Source organism: Grampus griseus (genome assembly GCF_964374135.1).
Source record: "Grampus griseus genome assembly, chromosome: 6".
NCBI lineage: Eukaryota > Metazoa > Chordata > Mammalia > Artiodactyla > Delphinidae > Grampus > Grampus griseus.
The window spans coordinates 61,897,515-61,923,209 of NC_139000.1; positions in this window are offsets into that span (position 1 = coordinate 61,897,515).

The window sequence follows — 25,695 nt, forward strand, 5'->3', positions numbered from 1 at the left end:
TGTTGTTACCATCTAATCTTGCTGTCTCTAAGTGAACAGTGTAATTTAAAATATTTATTTTGTAAATTAGTATTCTTTGCCTCTCACATGTAATAAATCGTAAGTACCAGTAGGCTCTATATAAAAATCACAATACATTTTCATTATTTCTTTGATGAAGTCCAGTACCTATAATAAACAGACCAAGAGCTCCTGAAAGGCAAGAACGATGTCATCCATATTTAAACTATTTTAACTCTATTTTTAATGTGCCCGATATGCATCAGTTTCCTTTCTAGAGCCTATCTCCTCATTGAACAATTTTTTAAATCCAATTTTATTTATCATTTATTTTGTGCCAGACACTGAGCCAGACACCACATTCACATGACATGTTGATTACAAGAGTCCATATATACAAAATTCTAAAAAATATGCTAGGCACAGAATAAGCACTCAATAAATGTCAGCTATTAGTTTCTCATTTAAGCTGCACGTATCTAACAATATCTAACAAGGTAGGTATTATTTTCCCACACCACAGTGAAGACAGTGTTCAGTGAGGGAAGCGTGAAGCAACTTGCCCGAAGTAACCCAGCCGGTTTGTGTCTGAATTCAGATGTGTCTCCTCTCCTGCAGCCACTCCTCACTGCATGTGATTTCATAATATTCTTGGTACAGATTTTGTGGCTTGACAAAAAACATGTGCCCTGATAATACAGAAACCTAAGCCCAGCTCAGACGAATGGCATAATGTAAAGTCCACGCAGACAGAAGAATACTGACTTTTCTCTTTGAGGAACTGAAGTCAGCAGCATAAAGAACACAGGCTGCAGAGACTGCGGTAAGAGCAAAGGAGAACTCAGCCTGTCGTGTGTGTGGCCTTTCCCACAGCACAGACCACCCTAGAGGACTCACTCCTCCAGCATGTTTACTAAGTACCAGCTTTGTACAAGGTACTGTGTTGACACTGGGCAATGAGACAAAGATGGGTAAGTTAGAAGTGCTAACAGCCCTCGGGGAGATAACAGACTAAGAGCAAAACAGACCCAAGGCAAAAAAACAAAATAACTGCAAACTGGGATATATTCTATGATGAAAGCAAAGGGGATACTGAGATAGAGACTTGGTTACAACTTTAGCATTCAGGAAGCAGTCCTTGTAGTTTTTGGATTTCATATTCACTTTTAAAATATAATAAATATTATTCACAACCACAAAAAATACATCATAAGTACAGACTGTCCCATAAGTAAAATGATATTTTTAAAGTATTTTAAAAACCCATTCACAGAATGCATCATATAGATGGGTTAAAAACAAAACACTATACGGTCTTAATAGATTCAGGAAAAAATGTCATAAAGTATCATCAGTACATGAGAAAAACTCATAGCCATTTTCCAATAAAAGACATATCTTCTCTTAATGAAAGGTATGCACAGAACTACAGAGAGCACTGGTTCTCAAACTTTAGTTTGCCTGAGAAACACCTAGGGGGTCCCATTAGAACACTGATTTCTGAGACTAACCCCTGTCCCTCAGAGTTTCTGATTCAGTAGGGCTACGGTGGGGCTTAAGAATTTGAATTTCTACCGAGTTCCCAGGTGATGTTAATCCTGCTGGTCAAGGATACTGGCCCTACTTTGAGCTCCACTGATTCACAGGCTTAATTGTAAAATGGCAGAAGCATTCACTGCTGAAGTCAGGATCAAAATAAGAATTCTCCCTTCTACTTTATCATTTATAGACCCTATATAGAAAAGTTAAAAAGTAAAAGAAAGAAAAGGTTTAAAAATTAAGCAGAAAAAAATTTTGTCTTTATTTGTGGGCAATGTGAGAGACAATATGTATGATCCATTCACTTACTGAATAAAAACATTCAGCACAGAGGTTCTTACTATATGCCAGCAAGAACCAATCAAACAGGTAATTATATATCTTTCAGAAAATTATCTCAAAAACAATGCTCTACCTAGAGATAGAGCTAAAAAAGGTGTAAGAGCTATATGTAGAAAATATTTTAAATTTACTGAAGCATGCAAATGAGGGCCTCTGAAAGGGATGGAGATATATACAATATTAATAATGCTATTAATCTCTGAATTTAATTAATTGATAAATATAAAGCAACACCAATCAACACCTCAACAGGGCTTTTCATAGAATGTAACAACCATAAATTCATGGAAAAATACAGAAACAAGGAATCTAAGAAAAGTTGGAGGAGTAGGCGGACATATATAAATTAGAACTATAGGTGCAGTCAGACGGAATGAAGATCAGAACAGAAAGCCCAGAAATAAACAAATCCACAAATGGAAACATAACATATGAAAGAATGGCATTAGAAAGTACTGACTTTTTAAATAAATGATGGAAAAAAGAGACTTCCTATAAGGAGCAGAACTTTAAAACTTATGTAAGTAATTTCTCCCTAACCAAGATTATAAAAATACTTCATTAGTTTTTTCTTCCATAAAAATAAAAAACAGGGATCATAAATTTAAAGACTAGTATATTCAAAAACATCACATTTCAAACTTCAAAGCAAGGGACTTCCCTGGTGGCCCAACAGTTAAGAATCCGCCTCCCAGAAAGGACAGCCTCTTCAATAAGTGGTGCTGGGAAAACTGGACAGGTACATGTAAAAGTATGAGATTAGATCACTCCCTAACACCATACACAAAAATAAACTCAAAATGGATTAAAGACCTAAATGTAAGGCCAGAAACTATCAAACTCTTAGAGGAAAACATAGGCAGAACACTCTATGACATAAATCACAGCAAGATCCTTTTTGACCCACCTCCCAGAGAAATGGAAATAAAAACAAAAATAAACAAATGGGACCTAATGAAACTTCAAAGCTTTTGCACAGCAAAGGAAACCATAAACAAGACCAAAAGACAACCCTCAGAATGGGAGAAAATATTTGTAAAGAAGCAACTGACAAAGGATTCATCTCCAAAATTTATAAGCAGCTCATGCAGCTCAATAACAAAAAAACAACCAACCCAATCCAAAAATGGGCAGAAGACCTAAATAGACATTTCTCCAAAGAAGATATACAGACTGCCAACAAACACATGAAAGAATGCTCAACATCATTAAACATTAGAGAAATGCAAATCAAAACTACAATGAGATATCATCTCACACCAGTCAGAATGGCCATCATCAAAAAAATCTATAAACAATAAATGCTGGAGAGGGTGTGGAGAAAAGGGAACCCTCTTGCACTGCTGGTGGGAATGTGAATTGGTTCAGCCACTATGGAGAGCAGTATGGAGGTTCTTTAAAAAACTACAAATAGAACGACCATATGACCCAGCAATCCCACTACTGGCCATATACCCTGAGAAAACCATAATTCAAAGAGTCATGTACCAAAATGTTCATTGCAGCTCTATTTACAATAGCCCGGAGATGGAAACAACCTAAGTGTCCATCATCGGATGAATGGATAAAGAAGATGTGTCACATATATACAATGGAATATTACTCAGCCATAAAAAAAACTAAATTGAGCTATTTGTAATGAGGTGGATAGACCTAGAGTCTGTCATACAGAGTGAAGTAAGTCAGAAAGAGAAAGACAAATACCATATGCTAACACATATATATGGAATTTAAGAAAAAAAAAAAAGTCATCAAGAGCCTAGGGGTAAGACAGGAATAAAGACACAGACCTACTAGAGAATGGACTTGAGGATATGGGGAGGGGGAAGGGTAAGCTGTGACAAAGCGAGAGAGAGGCATGAACATATATACACTACCAAACGTAAGGTAGATAGCTAGTGGGAAGCAGCCGCATAGCAGAGGGAGATCAGCTCGGTGCTTTGTGACCGCCTGGAAGGGTGGGATAGGGAGGGTGGGAGGGAGGGAGACGCAAGAGGAAAGAGATATGGGAACATATGTATATGTATAACTGATTCACTTTGTTATAAAGCAGAAACTAACACACCATTGTAAAGCAATTATACTCCAATAAGGATGTAAAAAAAAAAAAAAAAAACAGAATCCGCCTGCCAAATGCAGGGGACATGGGTTTGAGCCCTGGTCTGGGAAGATCCCACATGCCGCAGAGCAACTAAGCCTGTGCGCCACAACTATTGAGCCTGCACCTCTAGAGCCGTTGTGCCGCATCTATTGGGCTCGTGTGTCACAACTACTGAAGCCCGCGAGCCTAGAGCCTGTGCTCTGCAACAAAGAGAAGCCACTGCAGTGAGAAGCCCACGCATAGCAATGAAGAGTAGCCCCTGCTCGCTGCAACTAGAGAAAAGCCCGCGTGCAGCAACGAAGACCCAACACAGACAAAAATTTTTTTAAAAAAAAGTTTTAAAACTTCAAAGCAAAAGACCCATAAGCAAAATTAAAGGTCAAACAACAGGCTGGATCAAGATTATTTAAATACATATAATAGACAAAGAATCTCAACCAGAATTCTGACTAATCAACATAAAGCAGACAAGCAAGGGCTAAGAAAAATGGTCACAGGATGTGAACAGCCACTTGACAGAAGAGGAAAGCAAGATGGGCAATAAACTCGTGAAGTGATGTTCAACTTCACTGGTAGTGAAGGGGACACAAATAAAATAATGATGAAAGACAATTTCCTACCCCCTCTGATTTAAGAAACTTTATGAAAAGCCTAGAAACCCCAGGTGTTGGAGAGGATGTGAAGAAATGGTATCTCCTATCGTGGTGGAAGTAAAAACTGGTACAGACACTTTGAAGAGCCATTTGGCTGTATCTACTGTGCGTATCCAAGAGGAATACATTAATGCTGACACATGTAAATGATGTTAAATGTAAGAATGTTCAATGTAGTACTGACAGCAATAGTAAATATCATGAAATAATTTGTTTTCAACAATAGGAGGATGGACAAGTTGTGGGAAAATAATATAAGGAACAACATACAACTATCCGTTAAATATCCCTATTAGCATAGATATCTGGTTTTGAGGGGGGCAGAAAAAGTCAAATTCCAAAATGAGAACGTTTGTGGGTATTTTGAAAACCTACAGATCAACCCACTGTATTTCATGTAATAGCAATATCACAATCAGACCCAGGGGGCTATCCATCAACTTCGGAATAGTGGTGCATTTTTGGAGATGGGAGGGAAAGCTCAGGGTCTCCACCTGTATTCCCAATACAGTGCCTTATAAAGCTTGCATTCATCAACCAGCTCACCAAAATTCATGGTAGTAAAGACTCTAGTGATTCAGATAAATAAATTCCTTTCTTCTTTATTGATGGTGGTGACTTGATACACTTTTAAAAAGACCTTGGCTCATTTCTGTTAAAAGTTTCTTTGGGAAAATTCAATGACGCAGAATCCTTCCATAACCCCTCAAGTTGACGGCTGCCATTATTAAAATTGTTACCATATTGTGATGAACTTCTGGGAATTGTGTTAATCAAATTGCAAGAAAATGTCATTTCCTTAAAGAAAATATTTGGTTTCACCAGCCTGTAAATCTGTATTAACAATTGTAAGTCACCGGTTCAAACTGAAGGCCAGTACCTTGTTCATAGTAATCAACTGCAGATAAATCAGTTTGAGGCATTTGGCTATTGTCTCTAAGAGACACTGTTAATATTAAAATACTCAATGCCACCTGCTTAGGATGCTTGCCGTCATACACTATTTCCAGTTTCTTTGTAAGTTTGCCAAGTGTTTTCAAATATATCCCTTGGGAAAATGACCTATCAGTAATTTTTTCCTGCATTTTCTCAGGCTGATAGGAGAGAAGGTCTTTGATCACCTTGACTGAGGGCTTTCTTTTCAACTAAGAAAACTTCTTAGTTTTCTAAGTACAGAGAAACCTTATGCTTGTGCAGCTAGGCAGAGCTTTGTGCCAGCACTGGATATTTGTATGTCATACATAAAGCTTAAAAGCCAAAATCATTACCTACAGGTTGGAGGAATAGAGAATGTCTCAATATTTTAACTGAAATTATGTTAAGGCTCTTTTAAATTTCATCCTTTGGAATGCCAGTTATTTGCTCTTTTCCATTAGTTTTCTCCACTAAATCCTCTTCCCTTCCCACTCAATCCCTCCTCCCACACCCTACCCCTACACAGAAAATAACTGAGGTTCTTTCACAGAGGAATATTTTGTTTCCATTATTTGAGATAAAAAGCTCACAGTAATAAAGTCATCATTTTCAATGAAATTGACAAAAGTCATCATTCTTTTTTGTTTCCAAGTGGTGGGAGAACAAATGTTATTTAGAAATATCACACCATAAGACACTGGAAAGCATTAGGGGAATGGGTTTCACATCAGGAAATCTAGGGAGGAAACAATCCCTTCTTGTGGGATGGTGTTAAGTTTCTTTTTCCAGGGAGGGCAAAAGATCCACTAAGATGAAAGCAAAGCAAGGATGCCTGTGATAGCAGTGAAATTCATTTATTTATTTTCTCCCAGGCAGAGAAAGAAATCTGACAAATTAATTCTAATTTGGGGCAGGGGAGAGATCAGATTTCATTTTCTTTCTTTCTTTCTTTTTTTTATTGGAGTATAATTGTTTTACAATGTTGTGTTGTTTCTGCTGTACAAGGAAGTGAATCAGCTATATGTATACATACATCCTCTCCCTCTTGGACCTCCCTCCCACTCCCCCTCCCCCCGCATCCCACCCATCTAGGTCATCAAGAGCACCGAGCTGATCTCCCTGTGCTATACAGCAGGTTCCCACTGGCTATCTATTTTACACATCGTAGTGTATTTATATCAAACCTAATCTCCTAATTCATCCCACCCTCCCCTTCCCCCTCTGTGTCCACACATCCATTCTCTACATCTGCATTTCTATTCCTGCCCTGCAAATAGGTTCACCTGTACAATTTTTCTAGATTCCACATATATGCGTTACTATACAATATTTGTTTTTCTCTTTCTTACTTCACTCTGTATGACAGACTCTAGGTCCATCCACATCTCTACAGATGATCCAATTTCATTCATTCCTTTTTCTGATTGAATTTCCCTATATTTTGAGTATCGTTACATTTAGAAATAAAACAATTTCAAAAAATTATATATTTGTTGAATTGTTTGACTCTGGTCCATCATAACATCATTGAGAATTGGTTTCCCACCTGTGAAATATGGCTGTCTTTACCCACCTCACAGGGTAATTATGAAGCTGAGCTGTTGGGAGAAAAAAAACTGGTCTAAGAGAGGAAATCCAAACATTTGCAGAAGTTTAGGGGGTCACTGAAATATGATCACCAAGGTGAGAGGCGAGCGGGCTCTGTAGAGTTTGAGACAAGCAAGTACACTCACAAAAGTATTTCATTTCTTAACAAACTGTTAACCCTGCGCTAGACTAAAACCAAAAACAAAACAAAAACAAAACCACAAGTCTTTGACCACTGCCAAATGTTAGTTTGCAGCCCCTTTAGTAATAAAAGAATGGGCTCTGGTTTGAGACAGCCTAACAGTTTGAAATCACCTCAAAGTAACTTAGGTCCTTAAGTAACTTAGGAAAGTTCTTAATTTCTCCCCCTCCCTCATTTTATTGAGATATAATATACACATAACATTGTGTAAGTTTAGGATGTACAAATGTGCTGACTTGATACACTTATAAAGTACAAAATAATTATCATCAAAGTGTTAGCTACTACTTCCATCCCATCACATATTTACCATTTCCTTTTTGTAGTGAGAACATTTAAGGTCTACTCTTAGCAACTTTCAAGTATATGATACGGCGTTTTTGTTTTTTTTTGTTTTTGTTTTTTTTTCGGTATGCAGGCCTCTCCCTGTTGTGGCTTCTCCCGTTGCAGAGCACAGGCTCTGGACGCACAGGCTCAGCGGCCATGGCTCACGGGCCTAGCCGCTTCGCGGCATGTGGATCTTCCCGGACCAGGGCACGAACCCATGTCCCCTGCATCGGCAGGTGGACTCTCAACCACTGCGCCACCAGGGAAGCCCCAAAGGTTTGGGGTTCTTTTGTTTTTTGTTTTATTTTTTTTTAGTATTATTAGCTATCATCGCTGTACATTAATTAGATCCTCAAACTTGTTAATCTTATAAGTGGATTGCACCCTTTGACCAACATCTCTAATTCTCACCACCCCTCCTCAATCACCACTCTGTTCTCTGCTTCTCTGAGTTTGTCTTTTTTAGATTCCTCATGTAAGTGATATTATACAGTATTTGTCTTTGTCTGACCTGGGAAGTTACTTAATTTCTTTAAGTCTTGATTTCCCCCAAATGATAACATTATAACATTATGTTTCCACATTGAGACATACAGATAATAATAGTATATTCCTCTTACAGTGCTACAGGACTCAAACAATATCATGTGTGTACATCCTACCTCCTCAATAAATGGCTGTTGTTACCACCTCATTAGAGTACTTTGTACACAATAATGTTCTATACAGATGTAAGAGGTTTGGGGTTTATTTACTATCATTTGCTATGTGATATTTAAATAATAAATTACAAATATCAAATCAAATATATAGAGTTCAGATAAATTAATCACTTCCAGGGTGGTGGTGAGGAGACATTATTTTAAATGTTATAATTCTTTTGCATGCAGATAAATGTTTATTTAATTATTAGATCCTTGTGGGATACATTCTTATGAATACTATGAACAGAAAACTATTCTTAAATTTTCATTGAGAATAAAACTAAATCTAAGTAAGTTAATCGTTTTTGGGGGGGAATTTCAGACAGTAAAGAAAAAAACATTGGGCATCATCCATCAAAAAAAATATACAGATCTACAAAGCTTCCTTTTTTTTCTTGTGCAATATATCATACACACGAAAGTATATATAAGGATACATAATTTGAAGAATAAAAATAAAGCAATCACCCCTAGAGACATCATCCAAGTTAACAGAACACCGCTAGTAATGTCTTAGCAGCCTCCTGTGCTCCCCTCCCAAATGAATTTCCTCTCCTTCCCACAGATATGACAACTAATTTCTTTCCTTCCTTCTATGCATGCAAATTTAAACAATGCATTGTTTAGCTTGGCCTGTTAGAACTTCGTTAAAATAGAATCACATTGTACAAATTCCACAGCCACTTCTTTCACTCAACATTGTGTTGACAGAATTTTTCTACATTGGTGTGTGTAGCTGTAATATGTTCATTTTCCTTGTAGTCCAATATTATAATGTACGTATATACCATGATTTATTTACCCAATCTACATTAGATTAACATTTCTATTGTTTCCATTGAGAGTTGCTATGAAAATTTTTGTGTAAGTTTTCAGGTAAACACGAATAAGAATTTCTCTAAAGTATGGATCAAGAGTGGAATTCCAGGGGCTTCCCTGGTGGCGCAGTGGTTGAGAGTCCGCCTGCTGATGCAGGGGACACGGGTTCATGCCCCGGTCCGGGAAGATCCCACATGCCGCGGAGCGGCTGGGCCCGTGAGCCATGGCCGCTGAGCCTGTGCTCTGCAACGGAAGAGGCCACAACACTGAGAGGCCCGCGTACTGCAAAAAACAAAACAGAACAAACAAAGCAAACAACAACAACAAAAAAATTCTTCATACTAACTTCTAAAAATCATTATAATTTTGCTTTTCACATTTATAACTGAGAGTCACCTGGATTGATTTTTTGTGACGTAAGAACCCAATTTCATTTTTTCCTATAGGTATAAACAAATGTCCCACTTACTGAAAAGTCCAGGTTTTCTCAATGAATCTTCAATACCTCCTCAGTAAAATGTCTTTTTTGCATGTAATCTTTACTAGATTCAGTGTTCTATTTGTTTGACAATTTTTATATCCCTGTACCCATAGACACTAATCAGTAGAGATTTTTAAGTTTTCATGTCCAGTAGGGCCAGTATACCCAACTTGCTCTTCAAGAGTATCTTGATGGCTTGGGAACTTTGTACTTTCATGTAAATGTTTCATTCATTTTGCCAAATTCCATTTAAAAGATAAAAAGTTTTAAAGCATTAGCTCTACAGATCAATTAGGAGAAAGTGACACATTCACAATACTGAGTCCTCTATGCCATGAACATATTCTATTTGTTTTCAAAAAATGTTATTTCAAGAGTTCTGCAAGTCATTCTATACAGATTTTGGACAAATGTTGTTGGATTCATTTCTAGTTACTTTATGCTTTTAAGTTAATATAAATGATACACTTTTTAAAAAGATTCATTTTAACTCTTTTAGCTACTATATTAGAAATCCAACAGATTATTGTATTATTATTCTACCTACACTCTTACTAAACTCTTATTTCTAACAATTTACTCCTTGGGGATTTTAATTCTTTTGGCTTATTCTATGTGTTACCTGCAATTAATAACAGCTTTGTTTCTTCTTTTAGGATTTTTACACCTTTTATTTACCTTGCCTTACAGAACTGGCTCAGATCTCCAGTATAATATTGAATAGAAATAGTGATAAAAGGCATCTTTGTCTTTTGCAGATTCTAAAAAGAAGCGTTTTGGTTACTTACTATTGAATACCATGTCTGTGTATGAAAGGATGTTGAATTATAGTAAATGAAAGGCTTTGAGGAGCTTATATTAAGATGATATTATATATAGTTTTTACATTCAATCTATTCATATTTATTTCCTAGTTTTAAACAAACTTTATTCTTAGCAAAAATACAACTTGGTCATGATGTTTTATTACATTTGTTCTACATTGCTGGATTCAGTTTCTCAATATTTCAGTTAGGCATTTTGCATTTGTGTTCGTTAGTGAATCTGACTTGAAGTTTTTCTTATGTATACTCTCATTAGTTATTTTGGTATTAGTGTTTGCTAGACTAAGTTTAAAAAATGAATGGGTAGAGGAGAATATATCTGTCTTTTTCTATGACCTCAAATATTGAAATTATTTATTTCTTTAGCACGGAGCACAACACTGTGGCAGTCACAAAGACATGTGATCCACAAATCTTCTTCCTTTTTCTGCAAGGCACACAGCTAGACTGTAATTTTCTCCCTCCCCACAGTTATATGGAGCTATTGACTACGTTCTGGCCAATGGAATGTGGTCTGCATTATGAGAGTAAATGGGATACGGTATGTAAAAGTCTTTTGTTATAATGAATATTCACATCTGACACATTACTTTAAAAACTTTCCTCATTTTTTAGAGGTGGACAGTAACATAAACCAGAAATGGTAGTGTGTGGATTAAAATCTATATGTAAAGGGCCTAGAAGCTAAATGTGTATTTAATAAATGTAAATTGTTACTATCACTTGAGGCAATAATGGTATGTTGATAACACAATACTATTACATATTCCAAAGAGATTTAACTCTGAATCTATATTCCTTGTAAAGAAAAAAAAAACAAAAACCCAAGTTTATAACTGTAGTTTCCAAAGGAAATAAAATAGAAATAAAAGAAATGTAATTAAGGAAAATAAAGTCTTTGGAATTAAAAGTTACTCCAGACAACTATCATACAAATACTCTAAATATTTTATTTTGAATTAGGTGAAATGGACAAAAATGTGGTTATGGAAGCATTCTTAGAACTTCAGAGCATTTTGTTCTGTTCTTCATCCAGCATCAAAATGGCCGAGAGGAATAGCAGGAAAAGCTAGGTGGTCAGCCTTTGTACCCTTCTATGCAAGGCTCCTTTCTGTCATGATAGAGACCAGAGATCTGAGAAACTGCTAGATCTCTCACAGACTGGAAGGTCTCTCAGTTCTGGGAGAGTCACCCCCTCTGTTCCATTCAGAGCAACAATAGGTTGAGTTTAGGCAGGAACAATGATGTTTCTCTATAATGCCTGCTCTCCTGACAGGTGAGATCAGTCTAATTTGAACCGCAAAGACAGCCTCTGAGGAAAAATGGGGTACAAATCAGTTAAGTATAGTGACTGTTTTTACATGAATCTTGGATATTGTTAGAATGAGCTTTCTTTATTTCTTTCCATAAGCCACTGTCCAGCTCACAGTACCTTTGGGTAAGGTAAAACAGAACCTGTACTAGAATACACAATATAAGGACTAGGTATACTAATGGGTAGGATATGAACCTGGCTTCCATGATGTGGTCAACCAGAACGGTTTGGTGAGGGTGATAATTACTGACATGGTAGTTATGACCTGGTAAATGGTCAGGGAGGCAGTAAGGACACTAGTAAAGAATGCTAAGTTTGGCATGTGTGGAAATAAAAAAACTAGATTCCATTCCAACTTCTTTTCATTGTGAATTATTGTGAAACCATAATATTTCTTCACTTCTAAAATGGGGCCGTTAGTAGGCCTGAGTACCTTACTTGTTCACACCAAGGAGCAAGGAGGTAGAGGAAAGCAAAGAAGGGTCATATGATAGCTAAAACCACCTGGACAAAGATGACATAGCAGAAAATTAGCTTTAGAGAACAAGGAGCTTATGAATTTTATAAATATAAAAATATGTATACATATAGTAGATAGTGTCAGGGAGAGAAAAGTAAATAGTATTGGTTATTTTGTGGCAGTCAGTTGTACAGTTCCAATATATTCTAAGTTCTGGGGCTAAAATCAATGTTCTTTTCAATGTGACCTTTTCCAAACAGTCTCTGACATTGATCAGTGAAATGTTGATATTGATGTGCCTTGGTAATTTACTTACTGCTAAAAATAAAAATGTCTGTTGTCCTAATCAATGATGAAAATGAGTCTTTTTACAGGAAACAAAGAGCCACAAGCCCTTTATGGTTAAGGTGAGTTTATCTCTTGATTATAAAAAACAAAACAAATAAAAAAACATAAAAACCTCTTTAAGTGGTATTAGAATGGGATTGAACAAGTTTCATTTATTTTAGAAATATGTGTAAAATAATTGTGGGGAATCAGTACATGGGTTGGATAAAGCCAGAAAAGATTTTCAAATCAAAAAGGAACCAAAATACCATAGAAGAACTTAAAAATTTCTAATAATAGGTATGATATATAGTCATTGTAGGAAAATTAGAATATATAGAAATATAAAACCGTATATAATAATCAGACTTTACCCTCAGAGTTACCTATTTATTAATGTTTTGACCTATATCCTTCTAGACATTTATTTGGGGAGGGAGATTAAAAAAAAAGGACAACTTCTCTGCCAGGGACTATCCTTACAACAGTTCTAGGAGTGACTTGACATTATCTCCATTTTACAAAGCAGGACACCAACATTCAGAAAAGTCAAGTTACTTGCTTAGAGGTTGATAAGTGGCAAAGTATGATTCAAATTCAGACAAAATGATTGCAAAGTTTAAGGTTTTCCCTGAACCCAAAGACACTGAAAAGAATAATGGTGCTCCAAGTGACATGAGCAAGATGGAGAAGAGGAGGCACCAGACCCTCTTTCCTCACATGTAGATACCAATTCAACAGCAATGCATGAACCAATTCTCCTGAAAATAAAAAAATAAAAGAAACCAGCAAATTTCTCTAATTAGGAATACACACACACAATACAGAGCAGACACATCCACAGAAAAGGTTAGAGAGGTCTCAAGGATCAACAGCTGGCCTGACTGGTGAAGTTCTTTCTGTGTATGAAGCTAGTCCATAAAGACAGGGCGAGGTGGCTGTTGTTTTAAATCATGGATACCAATGCAAACTTACTAGGAACACAAAGAAACAGGGGGAAAGAGCTCAACCAAAGGAGCAAATAAATGTCCAAAAACCAACCTGAAAGAAATGGAGGTAAATTAATTATCTGAATAAAAATTCAAAATAACTGCTGTAAAGATGTTCAATAAGCTCTGGAAAACAGGACTGAACAAAATGAGAATTTCAACAGAGAGAAAAGAGATTTTGTAATTAAAGAATGCAATAACTGAAAAGTTTACTAGAAAATTTTAACAGCAGACTTGATCAAGCAGAAAAACAAATCAGTGAACCTGAAGATAAGTCATTTGAAATTATCCAGTAAAAGGAGAAAAAAAAAAGAGTGAAGAAAGGCTAAAGGACTAATGGGATACCATCATGTGGACCATTATATACATTAAGAGAGCCCCAGAAGGAGAAAAGAGAGAGAGAGAGAAAAGGGCAGAAATATTATTTAAAGAAATAATGGCCCCAAACTCCCCAGATACAGAGAAGGATAGGGACATACAGATTTGAGAAATCCAACAAGTCTCAAATAGGCTAATCTCAAAGGAGTCTACACCAAGCACATTACAATCAAATTGTCAGAAGTCATGACAAAGAGAGAATTTTAAAAGCAGCAAGAGACATTTTTCCAAAGAGGAAACGCAGATGGCCAACAGGCACGTGAAAAGATGCTCAACAATGCTAATCATCAGGAAAATGCACATCAAAACTATAATGAGATATCACCTCACACTTCTCAGAAAGGCTATCATCAAAAGAGCACAAATAACAAATGTTGGCAAGGATGTGGAGGAAAGGGAACCCTCATACACTGTTGGTGAAAATGTAAATTGGTGCTGCCACTGTAGAAAACAGTATGGAGGTTTCTGAAAGAACTAGAAATAGAACTACCATATGATCCAGGAATTCCACTCTTGGGTTTATGTCCAAAATAAACAAAAACACCAATTCAAAAAGATACATGCACCCCAATGTTCATAGCCACATTATTTACAATTGCCAAGATATGGAACCAACCTAAGTGTCCATCAACAGATGAATGGATAAAGAAGATGCAGTATATATATACAATGGAATATTACTCAGCCATAAAAAGAATGAAATAATGCCATTTGCAGCAACATGGATGGATTTGGAGGGCATTAGGCTAAGTGAAATAAGTCAGACAGAAAAATACAAATACTGTATGATATCACTTATATGTGGAATCTGAAAAATACAACAAACTAACGAATACAACAAAAAAGAATCAGATTCACAGATACAGAGAACAAACTAGTGGTTACAAATGGGGCGAGGGAAGTGGGGGGAGGAGCAGTAATCAGAAACATTCTAACTAAGAAAAGCCCAAGGGCAGATGGAGCCACTGGTGAGTTCTACCAAACATTTAAAGGATTAATGCCAATCTTCTCAAACTTTTTTCCAAAATATGAAGAGGAGGAAACACTTTCAAACTCATTTATGAGGCCAGCATTACCTTGATACCAAAGCCAGAAACACACACACACACACACACACACACACACACACACATTAGGGGTATAAGGATGGTTCAACATATGAAAATCAATCAATGGGACACAAACCACATTAACTCAACAAAGGATAAAACTCACATGATCATCTCAAAGTTGCAGAAAAAGTATTTGATAAAATTCAACACCCTTTCATTATAAAAACTCTCAGAAGCTAGGAATAGAAGGAAATTACTTCAACATAATAAAGAACATGAATATAAAGCCCAAAGCTATTATCATACTCAAAACCTGAAAGCTTTTCCTCTAAGATAGAGAACAAAGTGAGGATGACTGTTTTTGTCACTTCTATTCAACATAGTATTGGAAATCCTAGTCAGATTAATTAGGCAAAAAAAGAAAAGGCATGCAAATTGGAAAGGAAGAAGTAAAATTATCTCTGGTTGCAGATGGCACAACCTTAAGTAGAAAACCCTAAAGATTCTACACACACACACACACAGTTAGAACTAATAAATGAATTAAGTAAGGTTGCATCATACAAAATCAACATAAAAAAACAACAAACTGAAAAGCAAATTGAAAAATTAATGCCATTTACAAAGGCATCAAAAAGAATAAGTTTCTTCCTATATAAACTTAACCAAAGAGATGAAAGACTTGTACACTGAAAACTATAAAACATTGATAAAAGAAATTAAAGAGGACACAATTAAAGGAAAATATATCCCATGTTCATGGATTGTAAGACCTAAGATTAAGATGTTCATACTACGCAAAGCAATCTACAGACTCAATGCAATTCCTACCAAAAACCCAATGACATTTTTTATAGAAACAGAAAAAAGTCTTAAAATTCGTATGAAACCACAAGGATCCCGAATACATAAAACAATCTTGAGAGGAAGAAGAACATAGTTGGAGGTCTCACATTTCCTGACTTCAAAACATATTATTACAAAGGTGCATAGTCAAAAAGTGTGGCACTGGCTTAAAAACAGACATACTAGTCCCAGGGAACAGAACAGAGAGCCATGAAACAAACCCACATATATATCTACTGGTCTTCAAAAGAGCGTCAAGAATACACAATAAGGAAAGAATAGTGTCTTCAGCAAATGGTGCTGGGAAAACTGGATATTGAAATGCAGAAGAGTTAAATTAGACCCCTATCATAGACTATACACAAATATAAACTCAAAATGGATTAAAGACTTAAATATAAAACCTGAAACTGTAAAACTCCTAGAAGAAAACAGGAGAAAGTCTTCATGGCATTGATCTTGGCAGAGGTTTCTTGAATATGGTACCAAAAGCATAGGTAACAAAAGCAAAAATAGATAAACAGGACTAAATCAAACTAAAACATTTCTTCATAGCAGGTAAACATTCAACAGAATAAAAAAGTAGACTTAAAAACTATATATCTTATAAGGGGTTAATCTTCAAAATATAGAAGTAACTCCTACACTCAATAGCAAAAAAATCATATAACCCAATTAGAAAATGGGCAAAGGACTTGAATAGACCTTTCTCCAAAGACAACATACAAAAGATAAATAAGCATATGAAAAGACACTCAGCATCACTAATCCTCAGAGAAATGCAAATTAACACAACAATGAAATACTACTTCATACGCATTAGTATGGCATATATATATACATTTATATAAACAACATCATGTAACATGTTTCGGCACTCTTGTGCACTGTTGGGGAGGATGTGCAATGGTACAGTGCTGTGGGAAAACAGGTTCCTTAGAAATTAAAAATAAAACTACATATGATTCAACAATACTACCTGTGGGTAATTATCCGAAAGACTTGAACCAGGACCTCAAAGAGGTATTTGCCCCCCGCATGTTCACTGCAGCATTAATCATAATAGTCAAGAGTGGACAACCTAAATGTCCATGGACAGGTGAATGGGTAAAGAAAATGTGATATATATATATATATATATATACACACACACACACACACACACACACACACAATGGAATATTATTCAGTCATACAAAAGAAATAAATCTTTTCATGTGCCACAGCATGGATGAACCTTGAGGACATTACACTAAGTGAACTAAGCCATTCACAAAAGGACAAATACTGAATGATTCCACTTATATGAGGTACATAAAGTAGTCAAACTCATCTAAGTGGAAGGTAGATGAGTCATGCAAGATGAAAACATTCTAGCGATCTCTTGTACAACACTCTGCCTATAGTAAATAATACTGTACTGTACTCTTGAATATCTTAAGAGAGTAGATTGCATGTTATATGTTTTTTACCATAAAAATAATTTAAAACCTTTAAAAAAAAAAGGTGATGGTGCTCTTCTCTCCACTCTGAATTCCAGAGACAATGTCTATTCCATTACTCCTGATGTCTTATTACTGTTTTACTATACCATCATTCTATAAATATTGATCAAGCTGAGTATATTTTTTCTGTATCTCTCATGTTACCTAGTACAGGGTTTTGAACACAGAAGACAGTTAACAAACACTTGTTGAATAAAAACATTTATGCATTTGTAAAGGACAACTCTATTAAAATTTTCCAAATGTTGCAGGCTAGTTAATTTTTAGAATTCACTTCAATGGCTGATTTTCAGAAATCTATAAAGCTATAAATCCACCAGGAATTCAAAGAAGGTAGCATTATTAACTGAGAGAAACAGCTGGGAAAGACTGAATGGAAGATGCTGGTCTTCATTCATTCATGTATCAGATATCAGCGGTCCCCAACTTTTTTAGCACCAGGGACTGGTTTCGTGGAAGACACTTTTTCCACGGATGGGGTAGGGGGCGTTCAGGCGGTAACGTGAGCGCTGGGGAGCAGCTGACGAAGCTTCGCTCACTTGCCAACCGCTCACCTCCTGCTGTGCGGCCTGGTTCCTAACAGACTGAGGCCTGGTACTGGTCTGCAGCCCGGGGATTGGGGACACCTGTCAGGTATAGTTAGCAACTACTGGATGCTGTGAGGATGAATTTAGGCTCACAGTCTAATGAGTAGCCAGATGATATGTAATAAATGCAAAAAAAGTCAATAGATATAGTTAAAGGTACGGCAAGATTAAAGCAACTGGCAACTATCAATGTCTTAAGGGGTCGCTGAAGGCTTTACATCTATGCATATTGAGTTTTAAAGAAACAATGTATACTCAAAAACTACATGGTAGGGGCTTCCCTGGTGGCGCAGTGGTTGAGAGTCCGCCTGCCGATGCAGGGAACATGCATTCGTGCCCCGGTCCAGGAAGATCCCACATGCCGTGGAGTGGCTGGGCCCGTGAGCCATGGCCGCTGAGCCTGCGCGTCCGGAGCCTGTGCTCCGCAACGGGAGAGGCCCGCGTACCGTAAAAAAAAAAAAAAAAAAAAAATTATATGGTATATAGTATTCCTAGGCAGAGGAAGCAGCAGGTACAAAGGTGAGAAAACATGAAAGAAAAAAAAAAACTAATTAGGACATTTGGTAAAAGTTCAGAAAGTATGGAGTATAAGACATAAGTAGGGGAGTAACAGGGAACATATGGTAATCAGATTGTGAAGGACTTTAAGGTCAAACTGAAGGTATTTGTTAGAAATACAGAGAAAGACCCATGTCAGAATTTATGCCATCTTCTCTCCAATTTCAACGAAATGCAAGGACTAACAACAATGACAAAAGATGCTGTTAATAGTATAACCATGATCTAGATAAATGCATGTGAAAATCGTACCCATTTGCTGGTTCCAGTCAATGTATTTGGTCTCCTCAAGCAGAATTAATCTCTGTCTTCTTTTGGATATTTCAGAACACTTTTTACTGTCTAATGATATTGGTCACCTTTGACTTTATACTCTACACCTATTTAAGTAAATTGTACTATTTCCCCAACTACATTTTTAGCCCCTTGCTTATCTCTGTATCTACCACAGAGTTTGGGTTAATTGAACGGCACCAAATAGAACTGAGCTACAGCATTACTTCTTTCTCATAAATTTTATAATCTTTGATCTTTTTTGAATAAAGGCAGGCAAAGAAAAAGTATCTTTCACAATATGGTTAACTTACATTTAAAAAAAAAAAAAAAACAACTAAGAAAGAACACAGTGTTTGGTTACTGACACCTAACCCTTTGTTTTTCTTAGACTTGAGTCAGCAGAAATATGAACCCTGGTAAGACTGCCTGTATTTCCAGCTTTTGTGACCCTTGTTTATTCATCAAACTATTATGAACTTTGGCCCAGTTATGCTCTTTTGCAGTCTATTTGTAACATTCACCTGGATGGAAGAGGTATTCCTTATTTTAAGAATCTGTTTACAGACATTTTGGAGTCATGGAAAGAAGCTAGTCAACAATATACATTTTGTGTTTCTATATAGAATGACCAATTGATTTTTTTCAGGGTAATCTCAGCTCTGAGTACTAATCTGGATAGGAAGTGCCTAATCTTTACAGAACTACTGGAGTAAAAGGGTATGTTTTTCTTTGCTTATCACAGGCCCAGTTATAGGATAAACCTCAAAGAAGTGTGTGCCAAGCCACCCAACGGGCTCAGTGTAGAAGAAAAGAAATTTCTAAGATTTGAAATGCTAGAGGAATAAAATAGTTACGGGAACTAAATCACAAGTCAGGCTTTAGAGGGAATATGGAAGTCAAGAGTGGAGAAGGACAAAGATTTTCACCTTTGTTTTCTAAAATTTTGATTTCCCTTTTTGTAACTTGTGCATCACACATTTCCTATTAGAGATATTTATGTGAATTTACCCTACTGTAGTCAAAAGTCATTTTAGGATTTTAAGTGCTAAATTCAAAAAGATATAAATTCTGTAATTGAATATCTACATAGCTCAAAATAATTTTATAGATATTTATGCTAAGCTCTTGATAATCATATCTATCACTTTTATGCCATTATCTTACTATTTGGTATACAAATATGTTAATTTGGTTAATGACACTTTAGTTTCCTAAGGGAAATAATACAATTTCTAAAGGTATTCAAAGCTTGAAATGCTTCTTAAGCTCTGGAAAAATTTGATAAACAAATAAAGCCAGTGTCATCATCCTTGATGAATTTTAGAAAAAAATCAATAGTTTAGTTTGAGGGTCACTCAACTATGTAATTCAGGGAAGGGACAGTACAACAGGAGAGACTGTCTCAGATAAATGAAGGGTTTCAGATTCCGCAATTGGAAAGAATTTAAAAGGAGAGTCTCTCTTAAATCTCTGAGGCTTGTCTGTTTACTTACGATAAGTTACATGAATATATCTAGGTAGATATTTTTTCAAAAATATGCTTCTGTCATCCTTTTGCTACCAGGAAACCCAATATAATTTATTTTTAATTGTATCTACTCTTTTTTAGGATTAAAGGTAAAATTAAGTCCCTTCTCTGGTTTTTGTGTTTTCTAAAAAAAAATTTGTTACTCCTGATCTCTCTCTTGAAATTTCCTATAAAATATGCACCTCATGACAATATACACTGATTATTTTTAGGAAGGAGAAAAGTGTGCATTATACATCAAAAGAATTTTAAAAATGTACTGAGTTATAATTCATTGTTTTAAAATATATTTAGTAACTTTGAAAAAGATGTACCTTTTGTAATGTTATACTTTATTAGACAAATGTTTGGGAGGATCTGAGGTTCCTTTCCCTTTTGCTTTACTTTTCTGTTTACATGAGAACTAGCATAATTATAGAAACTTTCCTTTCTTTCAAAGAGCACTTAATTCTCTTCTAATGAATTTTGTATTGAACAAACCAATGGAAACAAAAGATGGGAACAGAGTCAGAGAAGGAAAATGAAACTGGGAGTTGAAACTCTTAGTGAGTGGGAAGAATCAATGACTCCTAGTTTGGTAGTTTGAAAAGCTAATGGAAATTGGTGCCCCAAGTAAAATACAGGGTACAAAAGGAATAACAAGTTTGAAGAGAAAAATAACAAGCTCAAAAGTGGTGATACCACGCATTAAAGCAATTGGAAAAAAAGAAAAAAGAAGGAAACTATGAGTGTCTATGGTAACTCACTGAATCCCACCACAAACACACCTCCTCCAAACACTGGATGGAAGACCCATTTCAAAGGGGAGGTTGCCAGTACTTATCTGCAAGATGGACCTCAGTTCAGGGAAAGCACACAGCACCTTATAACTTAGATCATCCCCCCGGGTTGAAAGGTAAAGTATAATGTAACATACCCCATAGCCGGAGGATAAACAGGCTTGGGTTACCACTGCATTATTTGGCTGCCCTCATCAGAAACATAACCTGTCTCCACAAGTTTAAGATAAAACAGGAGAGCCCTGATCATTTGACTCAAACAAAACCATCTTAAGTGCAACTGCTATCTTCCCTCCTGATACAGCACATGACTCCTTGTCAAGCCCAGCTGGAGACTGTGTCTAGAAGGATTATAGTTGAGGTTTCTAAAGCTGCCCTTTTCTCTTACACACATTCACTATGATCATCTCGTTTTTATCAAAACAACGTGATAAAAGTTGCACAGAATCTGCAAATGGTAACTAGACATGGAGAATCTCTGCCAGGAGTAGTATTGTCCTGAGACACATCCTGAAAGGTAATAATAGCTTTGTGGGATTTGGCTGCCTGTTGATAATATTTCATGTAATTTTCCACAGCCAAGAAGAAACAGATCAATCCAAGGGATTTTTGCTAACTTTTTTTTTCCCTCCCTGTATGTGAAAATACAAGGGAAAAAAAAAAAACATAATACAGTCCTCTAATAAAACTTTGCGGATCATTTTCATGCAGATGGCCACACATCTGTGAATATTAAAAATGAACTTTGGCACTTTTCCTCCTTATCGCAATATTACTATCACTTATTTCCTTCCCTATGAATATTTTATACCCCACCCATTCTATGACCCAACCCCAAATCAATCTACTCCGGGGAAGCCATGTATGCTTGTCTAAACACTGCAAGCAAGTATAAAAGATTAAGACAAAGCTCCTACTAAACAATGAGAATGTTAAAAAAATAATAAGACTAAAGTCTCTCTTTTAGCAATATGTGTTTGCTTTAAGTATTATTCTCCTGGATTCACTATAAGCATTCGAGATTTCAAGAAAAGAAGCATTCCCTTTTGTAAAGTTTTATAAGCACAGAAACATATTTAGTATTTCAGAAACAGTTACAGATCACATACACACTAAGAAGGTTAAGCATATGATTTGTAAGATTCAAAGAAAGTAGAAGATTTAGTTTTTGTTAGGGTGATAATTGCTTCAAATGTTTGTCTCAATTAATTGTTGATCACCTATTATATTTCCTGTGTTGGCAAGAATTACATGCACACACAATGTATATAAACAAATATAACTGAAAAAGGAAATTATTTTAAATATGAAAATGCAAAAAATGGGACCAAAGGGTTAAAAACAAACATTCTAAAAGCGATGACCTAATTCACCTACAACGTTTGATGTTTAAGATTCACGGGCGAAATACAGACTTCAGAGGAAGGTATTCCTTTGTGCAGTGAAGCTGAGAAGGGAAGATGGAGAATTCTGCTAAAGGTGCAGATAATTAGATTGTGCATCCTCTGTGGTCTTTCCAAACTTTTGGTTAAAAAAAAAAAGCCTCCTCAAAACAATAACTAGGCAAATACTATTGATTTGGCCTCTTTCTCTCAGTGTACACTGAGTCTGGTGCTACTTTGACCTAAAAATAATAAATCAACTTTAATTAGTTCTGTGAACTGGAGTGTAGCATTGCCTATGATGAGTTGAAAGGCTCCATTTCTCCAAATCCCCACTCTGGTCCTTGAAACTGGAGTTTTGCAAAGCCTCATGTGCTACCACCAGCTGTAATCAGGAAGGGGCTATTTGGAGTTCATTGTGGAAATGAGACCAGAGCTGCAGTGGGAGCTTGTGGAGTTTTACACAATGTCAGCCCACCCTTTCCCTGTGGAATAGGAATTGTTGGCCAAGTAGACTTCCTCTCATAGTCAGAATAATCTCAGTTTTCTCCTTGGAAAACATACAAAAAGAAAAAGAACATTCTAACATGCAATCATGAGGAATGTGCACTAGCATCCTCTTCAGAGGGATCAAAATCTGCATCTTGTATCAGCATTCTTGACTGCCCTCCATATGTCTGTCGTACTAGGAATTAGATGATCCTTTTTATCTAGTGATATTTGAAAGACTGTGGCGTTCGCTGCACTATATTAAGTAGCCAGTGAAATGCAAAGTTGAATGGAATGTTCCAGAGTTATCCAGTAAATTCATCCTAAGAAAATAAACAACCTGAATAATTCAAGTAGAAAAATTCCATTACCACTCTTTTTTCTCATTAACAAGTTTATTTTGGCTGCATTATCATAACATCTATAAGATCAGAATTTATCAAAATATAACTGTACTGAGTTATATTTTTGCGATGAGGAATAAAATTTAATAGTCTGTTTTCCTTTGTTGACAAGCTCATTTTGGAGTTATTTTAATGAATGACCTACACTTTTATATCCTCCTAATTTGCAAACCAAACAAGTTCAATCACCTCAAATTTGTACCAAATAAGGTGAGAAATGGTGCTGAGAAAAATCTGAGGTTTCGAAAACTTTCAAAGACTTGCTAATGGCTCTTGCAGCAGGATTTACCAATTATAGCTACTTTCATCCCTCTAATAAAAGCTACCACTCAATTGAGCAAGTCTAAATGGGAGGTTGATAAAATTTTCCTACGATAATCATTTGATATTTGTATATCTTCAATTGTAGAATATGACAAGATTGTGGCATTGAGATGTATATATTATTGTTGAGTTTCGCATTCTGTGATGATCAATTCTACTGCACACAAATGAAAACAAATTGTGCATTTTGCACTAGTCCCATGGGAAGCTCATTCTTTACATAATGTAGGGGTGATGACTGTAGCTTTCTTTAGGAATGGGAATATTGTGATGAAAAAAGGATCTGATTCCCTAAGCCCATGACTGAAAACTATCTGGTTCAGACTGTAGTACATCACCCAGGGGTCAGGAGAGAAGAGATTTTTCTCTGCCTCATATCTGTAAATATCTTGCTGTCTTCTCTAACAATATTTTTTTCACCATCTTGCCTAACGCTGTATAGCACTGGAAGATGATTCCAGGACATAGGCTATATAAGGGAAAACAGTTTGCACGCTAGAGAATGAAGGAATATTACATCGTATGCTTACATCACTCAGTTGTTCATCTTTTCCTTTCTCATATGTTTCTTTCACTCAGCCGAAAGTATTACCTTTCGAAAAGCAATTCTATGGTCTGTTGCTTAAAACCTTCCAAAGGCAACACATTGCTTGTGAGACAAGTACAAAGCCACTGCAGGGCACACAAGCCCAACTATCATCCGATTGTTACTCATCTTCTCCACCTTTCACTATATTACCTAGAAATACCATATTACTGTAATTCTTCAGTGCACATCATGATGAATAATGCATGCTGTTGCCCCTTGTGTTTCCACTGCCTGCAGTCTTACAAACCTTGACCTTGCTGACCCATGCTGACCCATACTTAAGACTCAGCTCATAGCACCCATGAACCCTCCCTGAACTCCTCAGACTCAATAATGGGCCCTTCTTGTTGATCCCATAGCACCCTCTGCTGTCTTCCATTATAGAATGGATCATAGTGGGTTCTCTTCGTCTTTCCTTCTTAGGAGACTGTAAATTTCTCAAGTTCAAAGGCAAATGAGTTCTCCATTTTATTCCTCTCTTTGCTGCCCCCCATCTCCACCTTCCAAGATGGGAATGGGTGGACAGAAATAGAGAAAAGCAAACACAAAGATAACAGAAATGTCTAGAGAGAGAACAGTAACACCAGGTGAATTCTAGCACAGAACAACTTGCTTATAATAAAACAAAGCCCATAACAGGAGATTGGGTATGTCTCTGTTGCTTGAAATCTAAAAGAATAAAATGGACACAACACTCCGTAAATGTTCATGGGGTAGCTTCCTGGTGAATGATAAATGTTCACTCTGCTTCCACATCATTCTCTGTTTTCTCCTCCAATTATTTTCTCACCTGGAATGCTTGTACCAACCCTCTAGGCCCATTCAGACCTAACTTTCTAAGCCTGGGCAAAATCCAATTGTCTCTATGAAGCCTTCTCTAATTACTCCAGGAAACATTATTTTTATTATTTCTGAAACTCTAGAATACTTATTCTTATTCCGACCATTCATAAATATTTTAGGGCCTTCTTTTCTTCATCTTTAGTCTCAAAAGATGTCTGATTAAACCTATCGATAATTGTATTGTGGCTGAAACCACTGATACTCATATTTATTATTGACAGTAAATGGAAAGAATGCTTAATTAAATGTTTTTCTCTTTTCTCTGATTTCCCTTTCAGTTAGAATATTCATAAATCTATTGAGAACAAATTTGAGTGTATTTTAGACTTCTTTTACCCATCCATGTGCTCTTATAAAAAACTGAAATTTCAAGTGTCTGAGGGTTGATAAAGGAGCTGTTTATACACAGGGGAAAGTTTAGCTCCCCTAAAATAAATGAAAAATACTGTATGCTCAAATATTCCACAAATCCTCTAGGTAACCTCGGGAAAGTATATTTCCTCTTTGGATTTTAAATTTCTTCCTATTAAATGAAGCATGAGATGATTGGACATTTATATTTAGAAAGAT